The 14,214-nt window shown below is 36.2% G+C and overlaps 1 non-coding gene across 1 annotated transcript; it reads right to left on the bottom strand.

The window, feature by feature from the left end:
- Positions 1–13,499: 13,499 nt before the first annotated feature.
- LOC111731612 lies at positions 13,500–13,628 on the bottom strand. Its single transcript, XR_002777221.1, has one exon. It is a non-coding gene; the product is annotated as a small nucleolar RNA SNORA31 (small nucleolar RNA).
- Between the last annotated feature and the right edge of the window lie 586 nt (positions 13,629–14,214).

The raw sequence follows: 14,214 nt of genomic DNA on the forward strand, positions 1-14,214 counted from the left end.
GTGGGATTTGGGTATTTCCACTTAGCCTGGTTGCAGGCTCCTTAAAGGTGTAACATATCAAATTTTCTGTCATTGTGATGTAGGGAGGAGGCAAGAGAATTAAAATGTTAATCAAGCTACAATCAGAGACTGCAATATGCTGATCAGCTCTGCAGCCAGGCCAGGAGGACACCTACAGAACAAAGGAAGATTTCTCCTGAGATTGCTAACAACCCATTTCCCACACCTGTGAAGGGGAAACAGGAACCACAGTCATTACCAATAGCTAAAACCATGGGGAACCTATGGATTAAAGGCTGGGAATTGCCAGCAGGCTTTCGCTCTACATTTTTCTTACCTTTTCACGCTACATTCTCTTCCCCTTCCTCACTGTATAGGCACTGGAAACTGAAGAATGACATATGAACTGAATTCCCTGAACACTCAGAGTCCCTCTCAGTTCCTTTACTCTGTCTCTCTCACTGTCTCTCATTGTCCCTCTCACTCTCTGCCTCTGAGAGGAGACCATACTCTGCTGTGAAGTGTTACCCCTTTTCTAATAAACTTTCCTTTTGACTCTAACTTTGGCGTGTATGTTGAATTATTTCTACACTCTCTGCCAAAGGACCCTCTTTTTCTCTTAGGGCAGGGCTTGGTCCCCCCCCACCCCAACTTCCTGCCCTCCTTGGGGAAATTTGCCCTGAACTGCATCAATTGTGATTGTTTTTTTAAAGACCAGTTTGGTATGCCTTCTCACAAATGATGGTCTTGTACTTAAATATGGCATTTTTTTCCCTAATAAACAAATCACCTCTGTTTTCTACTAAAAAAAAAACAAAACTGCATCTCTATTCTTTATGCTTTCAAGTTACCAAAAAGATTTTAGAAACTATTAAGTAGATATACCATAAAACATAATTATTGTTGAAAGTTTATCAACTTTTATCTTACATCTATTTAATTCACTTGTTCCTAACAATCGTATTTAAATTACTCATAAAATTTTTATGGCTTTGAACAGTTAACCATCATTTTAAGGTTTTTTTCTTACTAACCAATTCTGTAAATGGGATAATATGAACTTATTTGACTAGTAAACCCAGGTAAAATAAAATTTGCATGTCTGCATTAATTAAATTTGACAACTTTGAAGACATGCCTATTTTAATTAAACCAACAAACCAAAACTAGCTTTCATTTACCAAAGTTTATCTCAGATCAAATGAACTTGATTACATTTCGGTTAGTTTCTATATTTTTAAGAGTTTTAGAAGTACTTAATTTATATAAGTTTATTTTTCTTTAAGCCAATTAAATAGAGCTCTTTACAAATTAATTTTGGCAATACCATCCAGAGGTAGAAAAATCATACATCTACAAAGTACATATATAGACAGATACATAAACATATAGACAAATGCAAACAGAGATATTATAGCTTTCCTTTAAATTTTTGAGCCCTGAGACAAGTATGGTAAATATGCAAAACTCATTAGTTTATAAAAGAACAGTTGCATCCAAATTGTGTTTCCAGCAGACTAAGTTAAAGTTACCCATTCGGATAGCTAAAGATGACTCTAGGTTCCTAGAGAAGAACAAGTAGAATATTTACATTTCAAAGGCACAGAGAAAGAATATCAGTTTCTCCAAGAAGGACTTTTGTTTTCTAACTCCAGATCTTTCATATCTACAAGCCTTTTGAGACGAATAGGGGAGCTTTGGGAACTGCTAAAAGGGAAAGATAGGTTTTGAATTGCTTCTAGAGCTGCATTTCTTTTCTCGTAAAGACTCAATTTGTAAAAACAAAAACAAAAACAAAAACAAAAACTCAATTTGTGAGACAAGACAGCCATTTTCTATTCCTCAAAGAACTGGGTTGCAATCTCAATGATATAAAGGGGCTGATCCCGTGGCAGCCTAACCCTGTCTGACCATTTCCTGCTCTAATGAGTTAGTTCCTGACTGCACCCCAATCCCCAGGACTCTCCAGATGACCCAGCAGTCCAAACACCTGCTTAAACAATTAAGCCGGTTTCATTATAGTTTGGCAGCCAATTGATGTTCTCTTTGTGTTCTCCTTCCTTATATGGAATGTCTATAACTGTGTAGGAATGAGGAAGTATAAGATGGCATAAAACTGCCCGCCATGTTACAATCAGGGCTCAGCCTTTGGATAAGAATCCGCTGAGCCAGTGCCAGCCTCAATAAACGCTGCTTCCTGCTTATTGCCTCGGTGTCCTGTCTCTCTGTTCGAGAATCCCGCAACAATCCAACTGCATTATCTTCAGTTTGCTTCCTTACATCAGGGAGATTTTCAACTAAAATGGAAATGAAAGGATTCCTATCTTAGGGGAGAAGACCTAAAAAAAAAGTTCTTACCAAACTCTATGGCCAACTTCTGACCATAGAGCTACTTTAAAAAAAGATTTTTTCAAATATCTTTTCAGCTGGGACAAACTAAATGTCCCTGGCAGTATTGAACTAACTTTTTCTTTTTCTTTTTTTAAATTATCTAAAATAGCTTTTATTGAGGAGATATTAAGACTATAAAGAATTTATTTTAAAAACATTAAGATAAAATGATAGCATTATAATTATATAATAATAGAGTAACATAACATTATAATGTTCCAATGTATATATTAACAACTGTTTCCCTTTGTCTTATAAAATCTGAAGCAATTTTTAAAAATAAAATTTAATAACTTTTCCTCATTAGTTAATGTCATAGGCACTACAGCTTTACCTGTACATATGACCAGACCTTAATAGCTGTTTCAGGAGTAATCTTGAGAACAATCATATCATTTTCTCTCCACAAAGAAATTACTCTACACTCTTACCATCTCTATGAAACAGCTTATTATCTTTACATTTTTTGTGTCTAAACTCTAAGCCAGTCTCTACTTGGCTTCATCTTTATAACCTTAGTTAAAGGACTTCTGTTCAGCTTGTCCTCAGGCAGTTCTCAGTTATGGTTGCTTGTAATTTACTTGTAATTTTGATGTGGTCATGGGAGGAGGCGAGCACAGCATTTACCTACTCTGCTATCTTGACCGGAAGTCTCTCTCTCTCTCTTTGTGTGTGTGTGTGTGTGTGTGTGTGTGTGTGTGTGTGTGTGTCTTTTTTTTTTAAACCACAGCCACATCTAGTAAATGGTTCAAAACCAAAACTAATAGGCCTTTCATAGCTTACCCATGGATCCAAGAGGCATCTCCAAAAAAGATGCACAAGATATTACCCTCCCAAGACGTAGGGCCACTCCCAAAGATAACCAAAAGAAATACAATTCCCCTGAGAGCTGTTAATGGTTGGTAAGATGCTAGCTACAAATGAGGTGCAAGCTTAATTTCTGTCTGGCCATATTTTCTGTGCCTCCAACTTGACCATTGAGCCACCTGCACACACAGAACTGCAAACCTCTGTGCCCTAGGCAAACCGAAAACCAAGCCAAATTCTCAGAACATATAGTGAGACAAAAAGGAAAGCAATAGCTGTGACTAAAAAGGAAAGGATCAATAACCAGTAGGTGCCCCCAAACAAATTTTAACCAGAGTCACAATCCAAAGAACTAATTCTTACAAATGTTTTTCTCTTGCTCATCTAAATTTCCTGTGGACAAAATAAATCTAACCAAAAGTAACCTAACAAGGTGATCTGATCATAAATTACTAACTGGGCAAGTCATGGTGGGTAGTCAGGCCTCAGACCTATAACTTTCCTAGTAAAAGTTTATTTTTACCTTAAGCAAACCTTTCCATGGTTTCTGTGCATCTAGGTAATCACATATTTGAAATGCCTCTTTTTCAGATCCCTCGGAACTATAACCACTCTCAAGAGAGAGCAAAATCTTGTTAACTATTATGTACTCCAATCAAAAATATTTCCCCACCTTTCTCCCACTTTTGTGTAATCCTCCTTACATTCCCTTCTTAATTCCAAATGTATAAAAGAAACTGTAAACTGTCATTCTGGGCAGCATTTTTCTCAGTATGTTGAGATCTTGCTTCTAGGAATATCCTGTTTGGTTCAAATAAATCCTCATAAACTCCTATAAAAATTCTCTACAGGTTTGGACGTTCTCATGGCAACATTGGAAAGGAAGTGACAACATGAAAATTTTACCTTCCTTTCTTGACTGGACACTACAGACAGAGAGTGACTTTCATAAGAATTCCTACCTTTTATATCCCATCAGTAGATTCTAGAGCAAGTAAGATATCTCAATAAACAAGGATAAGGTTGTTACATAGATTTAACTCATGGCCTCCTCCATTGAGTTTCTTGTGATTTAAGAGTCATCCTCTTCTTAGTAAAAGAGAGGAAGACACCCTTACAAATGAAGATTTTCCTTATAAATGTAATTTTTCCTTACAAAAAGGTAAATTCTACTCTGCTTTCAGAGATTCTCCTGTGTCTGCAGCATCTTAAAAATAATCAGCTCAAACTAATCCTATGCCAGAGGCATATTTTGGGAAGGTATAGTCTGCTCCCCTTCAACACCAATAAAAACAGTTAAGGATGAGGGTATGAACAAGGTAGGTAGATACGAGGAAGTCATCTCATTAGATATCCCTTTTTATATTTTTATTTTCGACCATCTGAAATGTATTGCCTAAGTGAAAATTCCAAATCTTGTGATGTTCTTAAGTTACTAAAAGCACAGATCCATTTATAAGATAGAAACCTACATACAGGGAAGAGTGGAGGGGAAAAGTAGTAATGAGTAGCAAGTTATTCACTCTCCAGTCAATGTACTATTTCTATAAGTTCAAATTGAGTAAAGAATAATTTAGTTAATTAATTCATTCAACAATGTTTATTAAGTTTTTTCTTTATGCAAAGAACAGAAATGTCAAATTATACTGATTATATTTACCTCTGTGGTGGTTCAGAATGAGCTACCCCAGGATGTGCCTCTGTGGTATGCAGATTACTTTGAGCTAAAGGCAATTTTAGCTTCTGACTCAAGAGAAATTTCTGGCCCTCTCTTCAACTACCTAGAAGAATTTGAATTAGGGGCCTTGCCCATAAGAGATTATCAGCAATAACTTCTTTTGATTTATCTACTGGGCAGGGCAAACTCCTATTTAATAAAGATCTGCCCTTCTAATCATCCTGCAATGATCCTTTGAAGCCCCCAAGGTGCATTATCTTGAGGCAGGATAGATAGCCCAGGGACACCGCCCCCCCCCCTCCAGGATATGGATCCAGAAATTTTTTCCTTTCTTCAGACCTCCCCTTGTTTTAGCCCCAGCAAAAGGAGATAAGCCAAAACCAGTCTTTTCCAGCTTAGATGCTATCTTTGGCTATAGCACAACCTTTGGCTAACTATAATATTATAATCTCATCCACATTGCAAATACTACAGTTCCCATCATGCACCTGACATCATGGCAGTTATGGAACACCATATAAAGAAGAAAGAGTGGGAAATTGAATTCCCCGCCTACTAGGAGGAGACAACAAAGCTAAGTTAGGACCATGTTTCTGGGCTCTGCTTCCAAGAATAAAAGTTCATAAAGCAAACATCCCCATGCCCTGCCCACCCCTCGCCCTCTCTAAGTTCATCCATATTCCCCTCCTGAGTGTGTATTTTCACTTTAATAAACCTTGTGCTTTCCTGCCTGTTCTTCATCTTGCCCTTGAATTCTTTCTAGACAACAACCTCATCCGTAGCTTAGGATATCTTATGACCTCAATCCCCCTTTCTATCTCTGAACCTCTCTTGCGTGTGGGGTCTCTGATACTCTCATGTATGCGGGGTTCCCATACATATGTATGTATTAATTTTGGTTATTTTCTCTTGCTAATCCATCTCGTGTCTGTTTGATTATTAGACCAACCAGAAGATCCTTGAGGGTAGAAAGTTTCTTCCTCTTCTATATCTCTAATGTTTATATTAAAGTAATGATTCTTATAAACAGCATACAGCATTGCTAATAATATTATCTTGCTCTTTCCCAAATTACAATATTCTGGGATGGAAAATAAAATAACCTTCATAGGAGAAGAACAGTGTTTTAAAAAAGTCAATTGCCCAAGGAAACAAATGAAATAAAAAATAAAGCCGAATTTTCCTAGTTTTGTCAGGAGTACATAACATTGTTAGAGAAATTAAACTCACACTGCCTCATATTTCCGTCTAAAAAAGTAGGGTCCTAATAGCCTAGAATCAGAAAAAGGAGACTTGAAAGCCATCATCTTTTATCATAACCAGAAAACTCCAGAGCAAGAAAGAAATCATTTACTTTTCAAAGGAAGGCATAGAAGAAGACAAGGTTAATAATAATGTCATCCAAGAATTTAACAAAAAGTAAAAGAAAGAAGCACTCATCTCAGATCAGTGAAAATGCTACTATTAAAGAGTACACAGAAGAGAAAATTGCTCACATGAATCAGAGATGATGGAGCAAAGGAAATAGCCCTCAGTCAGATACAAGTTCTTAAAGTCATAGACAAAATTTGCTGCAGCACCTGGCTAATCAGAGGTTATCCAAAGTTGGTTGTTGGGTACCAGGAAAACTCCTTCTGTTGCTTTATCTTTTCTGGCTAGTTTTTAAAAATAACTCAACACACTTCCTTGAGGGACTAAAAGCAAACACATGGCCAGAGCAGTCGGGCCTAAGTATATCAGGAGACAGGAAGGCCGCCAACAGCCCCATTCCCTGATGTAAGTCTTCCTGCCTATAAGCAGATTTCAAAATGACATTTCTCACTCCAGAATATCTAGCACACCTGACAATGGTCAAAGTGGGTTTGTTCTTTGAGGATGCTTTGAGAGTACATCTCTTGCAAAAGTTTTGAGACCCTACATTCAGTGTGGAAATAACCAGAACATCAGGCCATTAAAAACAAAGAAAACAAAACAAAAATAAAGACCAGTCTTTCCAGCAATCTGCTGTGTCATAATCATCTAGAGGTGTAGCCAGGGCCAGGAGCTAAATGAGATGTTGCCCCAACCAGGGCAGGCAGCCAATTCACTTCCTCTGGATTTGAACCCTTCCCCAAATTGGTGTGTGTGATTTTGAAGCCATTGTCACCTGCACTTGGAAGACAAAATATTAAGAAGTTTGCCCCAAGGCTGTATAACTTCAACTTCTTTGTTTCACTTATAAACAGATCCAAGCATACCACAAATGAAGGTGGAGGAAGGTGAAGGGTAGGAAAAGGGAAGTGAGCCATGTGGGTTTATTCTCAGTTGAAAAGTTATCTTGGAGGAAACACTGATCCTTCAATTCTACAAAGTGCAGGTAGTAGAGTTCATTTCAATCCTCTCATACTCATAATTATTCTAGCATTACATGCATTTTATTTTTTATTTTATTATTTTCCTTCTCTGTTGCTTTCCTTTATGTAGATTTGTCTGACCATATCATTTTCTTTCTTCCTGAAGAACTTTTTTTCTCAATTACAGTTGACATTCGATATTATTTTATATTAGTTTCAGGTGTACAGCATAATGGTTAGACATTTATATAATTTACAAAGTGATTTCCCTCCCCTCCTTGTTAGTCTAGTACCTACCTGGCACTATACATAGTTATTACTGATTACGTGATACATCAAAAAAGGGGTTAATATCCAAAATATATAAATAACTCATATAACTCAACACCAAAAAAACTAACAATCCAATTAAAAATAAGCAGAGGACCTGAATAGGCATGTCTCCAAAGAGGACATACAGATGGCCAGCAGACATATGAAAAGATGCTAAATGTCACTAATCATCAGAAATGCAAATTAAAACCACAACAAGATATTACCTCACACCTCCCAGAATGGCTATCTTCAATAAATCAACAAACAAGTATTGGTAAGGGTGTGGAGAAAAGGGAACCCTCATGCACTGTTGGTGGGATTGCAAATTGGTGCAGCCATGATGGAAAAGAGTATGGAGGCTCCTCAAAAAATTTTAAAAAGAACTACTGATGACCCAGTAATTCTACTTCTGGGTATTTATTTGAAGAAAACCAAAATACTAATTTGAAAAGATATATGTGCCCCTGTATTCAATGCAGCACTATTTATAATAGCCAAAATATGGAAGTAATCTAAATGTCCATCAATTGGATAAAAAAGTGGTACCTATATACAGTTACTAGGCTGTAAAAAAGAATGAAATTTTACCATTTACGACTACATGGATGCACCTGGAAGGTATTATGTTAAATGAAATAAGTCAGAGAGAGAAAGACAAATACCATATGATCTCACTTATATGTGGAATCTAAAGAACAGAATAAATAAACAAACAAAACAGAAACAGACTCATAGATACTGAGAACAACCGATGGTTGCGGATGGTAGAGGAGTTAGGTGGATGGGTGAAAGAGGTGAAGGGATTAAGAAGCATTGGATGCATTTTAAAAATAATTACAAGCATTAAAAAACTGACTTAATGGAATTATGTTTTACTTTCATATAAGAGGGTAGTTAGTAGCTTATTTTTAACAAATATTCTACTTTTGTGAGGCAGCTTTATAATTCAATTTTAAAGTTGTTTTAAAGCCAATTTGAAGTGATTGTATGGCATTTAAAGGAATGGGTGAAGCAATTTTATGAGCTTTTTATCTTATTTATAATTTTTTATATTTTCCAAATTTTGTATGACATTACTTTGAAATAAATGTTTACAGCAAAGTTATACATGCCTATCATTTAATAGTTGTACCAGAACTGTTGCAAGAAACAGTAGTCTCCCAATACTGCAAGCCCATAATTCCAGAGGCAACAAGTTTTAACTCTTTAACTGATCGTTTCGGTATTTACCTTGTAAATAATTTTGGGGAATGGGGAAGAAAACTAGAAGGAGTTTTATCGTGCAGATTGCCTCTTTTTTCAATGGTGGGATAGGGAGGGCCCAAGTGACAGATTACCTTATTGATGTTGACCAGAAACCCAGTTGATTGATTAAGTTTATGTATCTGGGAGAAATTAAAACTATAATTAGATCAGATATTAAATCTAAGTTTGGTATTATGGGCTTTTAGCACGAGTGATGCCACTTTGGTCCTGTGGTTTTCTCTTTAACAATTTCGAGATCTCCAAATATTTTTGATTTTGTAGTTTCAGATCCTATCTATGGACTTCCCTTTATAATAGGCGAGGATTTATCTCTTTGATACAGGCACAACTCCTATTTCAACTATGGCCATTCTCTCAATATAGTTACATTGTCATTTTGGCTAGATCAATTAGGTATTTACATTATTATGACTACATAAATCCTGTTGACCGCCAAGCATATTGGTTATTTTATGTGTTATTGGTATACAGAAAAATAATTGTCTTTGTTTTACAATTTGAAGGAAAAAAATAATTTACGCTGACCACTTTGGAAATGTAGGTACATCATCTGTGTACTCAAGACTAGGAATGTAAGAGAGCTTTTTGGCTAACCATCATTTTGGCACATTGCTGGCACTCAATAAGTTGTTGTAGAATGAATGATTGAACAATGACCCTCATGTGACAAGTTCATTCTGTTCAAAACTCTGATTATTTGACTGAGGTACACTATTTGAACAAGCCATTTGAAGTCATTGAAATAGTCTTTACTGACTGATATTATCACTGTGTGGAAGACTTTTTTGTAATCACATTCCTCATTTCCTAAACCCATGTGGACACCCTTCCTCTCACCAGGGAGCATACTTCAGTATGGAAAAGCAGGCTTCTAGTTTTTTATTTACTGCTCATTTCTTTGTACACAGTGCTGAAAAGTACATGATTTAATTACATACAGAGCATCTGCTTTTCCTGCAATGCACAAAATAAGATAGATTGGTTGTTTCCCGTGGGTTATTTTCTGGAAATACATCAGGATGTGGATTAGTGTCAAGTTGAACTTGCTCCCGGTCCACCTCTCACTTTGCCAGGCTACATTGTGGCTCATCAAATAACTACTAGTGAACAAAGCATCTCTCCTCCTATAGCATAACTTCTCAGTTATAATCTGAACAAGCTGTCATCTAATCCTTCATCATAAATGTGAAGCATATTTGTTAAGCATTGAGTCATACTTGACACTTCAGTGGTTTCACCTCACTAATGCAAAATAACAATTTGGTGTGTGATATTATTTTTTGCCAGTAGCAAATCTGCTTTTTCTTTGAGCTTACTTAATATATATCATCAATTCTGAGATTGCTTTTACAAGCTACCAGAAGTAATGTGATTCATGCATGTGTTGGTCTCAAGAAGGGTGACTTTGAATCATGCCTCTTTAGGTCAGTTTCTTCTCTATTTTTAGGTATAAGACTAACAATTTACATAATGCAAAGCATTATTTTATGCTAGTTTTGAACAAACACAATAAATTTACCAGAAAGTTCACTCTGTTATATTTGAAAATGATAGAGGTTTCGATGTCTTGGTCCCACTATTTAACAAAGTTACGTAACAGACTATGCCTTGGGGGTGGTTTAAACAGATAACAGGTCCAATAAAATTCAGTTTTTAGATATTGTTTATTATACTTCCAATTCAAACTTTTCTTTTTCAAAACTTGTCAGAAATCATCACTAGCAGATTCACTTATACTAGCATTTACAGACTCATAGTGAAATTAACTGAAGCCTGTTGGTTTTATTTATGGCATTATTTTAAGTTGGAGCTTGTACATCACTCTTTTCATCATTACATGTCAATGAACCACTAGTGAGTCATTGACCCATTTATGTGAGTTGTGGATTCAACATAACAACACTATAGTAACCATGAAAAAAATGCAAATTTTCTTTAGCTTGGAAATAATACGAGATAATATTAGCCAAGCCCAAGAACACTGTTAACATTAACAGCTGAAGTCAGAGCTCTGAGGCCAGAGCTGGAGGTAGGGCGTACACTGGTTGGTGGAAGAATGAGCACTTTATGAGCACATTAAAAGAACCTAGACCCTTGGCTACCTGCTCCTTGTGTTAAGGTCTAGCTCTTCTCACTGCTACATCTAATAGCCTTTTCTCACAATGTTAACAATTGTCAAGTCAACATGGTACCTTAATCATTGCTGAAAAATTGACCTTTTTGCAGGATCTGCTCAGGGTTCTTCCCTGCTCATCACTTCTCCATCTCCCAGCTACACTAAAAAGGCAATGTTCATTAAGAAAATAACAGGATCCCTGTGAAGAAGATAATTAATCTCGTGTTTCAAATTTGACCAAAGTGAATGAACGAAATTGTTTGGTTGCCTTTTCAGCTGAAGCCACCACACCATGCACAGACATACTGTCCATACCTGATCTCCAGGGATCTTTAGTGGTCTACAATACGTACTTTAGAGGTATCACACTACAGTGTTTTAGGTTTTACTTTTCTCATTTTTCTTTTCTTCTTTTTCCCCCTAAGTTAAGGTAGACAATACAGATCATAAAAAGATATTTGGGGAGACTATTGAGAAGATTTAAGAAGGTTCTTTTTGAGGGAAAGGAGGAAGTTAGTGGACAGCATGTCATGGGATTATGGAACTGAGCTGCAGAAGGAAAGCTTAAAAGGACATTCATGCCCTCTATCTATTTCCCAATCACAAGTGGTAGCAGGACCTCAGAGTTAACTCAGTTCCATCTCTTCATTTTACAGATGAAGAACCTGAGTTTCAGTAGATTTTTTTAGTCATATGATAAATGTGGTAGATTGTTACATTAATGGTCCCCAATGAATCACATCTTCTAGTATCCAGACCTTCGTAATAGTCTCTTCCCATATTTACTTGGGGTTTGATCATGTGCCTTGCTTTGGCCAATTGGATATTAGCAAATGAGACATAACAAAAGCTTGATAAGCCCTCATGCATTGGGGCTTGCTTTCTTGGAACTCTGATACCCCTGTGCTGAATCACTATGATGTGAAGAAGCCTGGATGAAAGGCCACATGGAGATGAGTTCAGGGGCTCCAGTCCACAGCCCCCATTAAGGGCTTGACATGTAAATGAGGCCATCTTGGACACTGCAACTCCAGTTGACTCTTCAGTTGACTGTGGCAGCATAACTAATGCAGGCGACACCAACAGAAGAACGGTTTAGCCAACCCATTGAATCAGGAGAAATCATAAATCATTGTTGTTTTAATCCACTAAGATTTGGGTGATTTGCTTCCCAACAATAGATAACTGATACAGTGAGTTAATTGCATAGTGACGACAAGTTACTTCAGAAAGCATAAACTTTGAATTCAGGCAAACCTGGGTTCCACTGTAACTTATTAATTTACTTAGCTATATGACTTTGAGTAATTTTTTGAGCCTCAATTTTTTTTCCATAAATTATAACTACCTCATGTCATTGTCACAAGGATCAAAAGAGTCTGCCAACTTACATGTATAGCGGAGGAAAAATACTCGAGTAACTCAAAGGGGTAGTTAGAACATGAGTTTATATAACATCTTAACAAAGAACAATAAATTTGTAGGGAAATAATGAAACAAAGGAAAAGAATTTTAAACTTTCAAGAGCAGCAAACTGTGGGCAGGTAAATATATGGGGAAAACTAATGGAAGATAAAGGTTGTCTCAGGTTAGTTATACAGATTCCTCTTGGGGCAGTGTCTGGACTGATAAGTGTCTCCCTCTCAGGTGATTAAGAGTCTGAGCCTACTTTTAGGCAAATGGAGGGGAAAGCAGAGAGCTATTTTTGGCATCTGCTGTTTCCCAACTGTCTTCAGCTCAAAATGGTCATAATCCTTATGCCAAAGTGGCACATTTGGGGGTGGGGGAAATTCTGATCCACTACACATATGCTTAGAACAGTGCCTAGAACATAGTAAGTATCCAATTCATATCTGTGAATATTAGCATTAGAGTATTAGTATTAGTAATCACCATTGTAAGGTGCATGGTACATAAATAATATTCAATGAATACATGGCGGCTATCATCACTTCTCTTCTGAACATATATGGTACTCTTTCTGTTTCTTTCTCTCCTGCAGCTGTTATAATTATGGTGCCATTATTTGTGTCCATCTTCTCCTTGATAGATGATATACTTCTTCAGGGCAAGGTGTGTCTCACTCATATTTATGTTTCCCATTGTGTAGGTATTCCATATTAATGTGTTACATGTTTGTAAAATAGGCCACTGATCATAACATTACAGTTTCTGTGGTGAAAAACTATTACACTGTGAGCAAATATTATCTTAAATAGCAGCCTTCCCTACAACAGATAATACAATAGGTTCTGACCTTCCTTCAATGCAATACAAAATACTGTACTTAGTTAAGTAGAGGTCCACTGAAACAAATCGCAGATGCAACCAACAGATTTCTTCCTTCATCAGAGAATTACGCTTTTATTAAATAATTGTTTTCCTTTTTTTTTTTTTTCAAAGAATCACTGGCTGCCTTTAATTAGTTTTAACCCTAAAGCTTTTAAAAGTGGAATCAGAAGACAAGAATGCAGGGGACTAATTTTCCAACACTTCTCTTGTAAACTAGTATTTTAGATTCTTCTTAAGAGTAAAACACACTCTTCAGCTGTTTACAAGGTAATTTCTGAGTTGTAAAAACTCCGTGTTCCTCCACTGTATTCCCCCATTCAATCTTGGCTGTCACAGTCAGATAGGAAGAAAGCACGAGGATTCTTTTTTCTTGCATCTGCACTGGAACTTTAGCAGCAGACAGTAACTGCTCCAAGTCTGTCAAATACATGTGTAATTGTTTTCCTTTTTGGCAGTGGAGCTATGTTCTTCTTCTTTTTTTTTTTTTTATTTTTTTACTTTTAAAGTTATTTTCTCTTATAATTTTGAATTTTTATTTTCTCTTAGTTTCAGGTATACAGTGCATTGGTTAGACGTTTATATAGTTTATAAAGACAATACAATACTATTAACTATATTCCCTGCTGTACTCTATATCCCTGTGACTATTTTGTAATTACTAATTTGTACTTCTTCATCCTTTCACATTTTTCACCCAGTCCCCCAAACTCCCTCCCCTCTGGCAATCACCAGATTGAGTGGAGCTATATTCTAACTATTTATAATGTGGTGTGATGCTTTCTATATTTCCATGTTTAATTCAATTTATATGAGAAATAATTCAAATATTGGTAGGTAAAAATTTATTTTTCTTTTATCTAAAAATTGATTATACTAGCATACTAATGAAGAAAAGTTGAAAAACAATATAATTTTAAATCGGAATTGATATCATATGTCATATTGTTTTGCTTTCAATGCAACAAGATGTTTGTTGTTTTCAATAAACGCAGACTGCATAGTGACAACAGATATAA

The sequence above is a fragment of the Pteropus vampyrus genome, unplaced genomic scaffold (genome assembly GCF_000151845.1).
Source record: "Pteropus vampyrus isolate Shadow unplaced genomic scaffold, Pvam_2.0 Scaffold387, whole genome shotgun sequence".
In the NCBI taxonomy this organism is placed as follows: domain Eukaryota; kingdom Metazoa; phylum Chordata; class Mammalia; order Chiroptera; family Pteropodidae; genus Pteropus; species Pteropus vampyrus.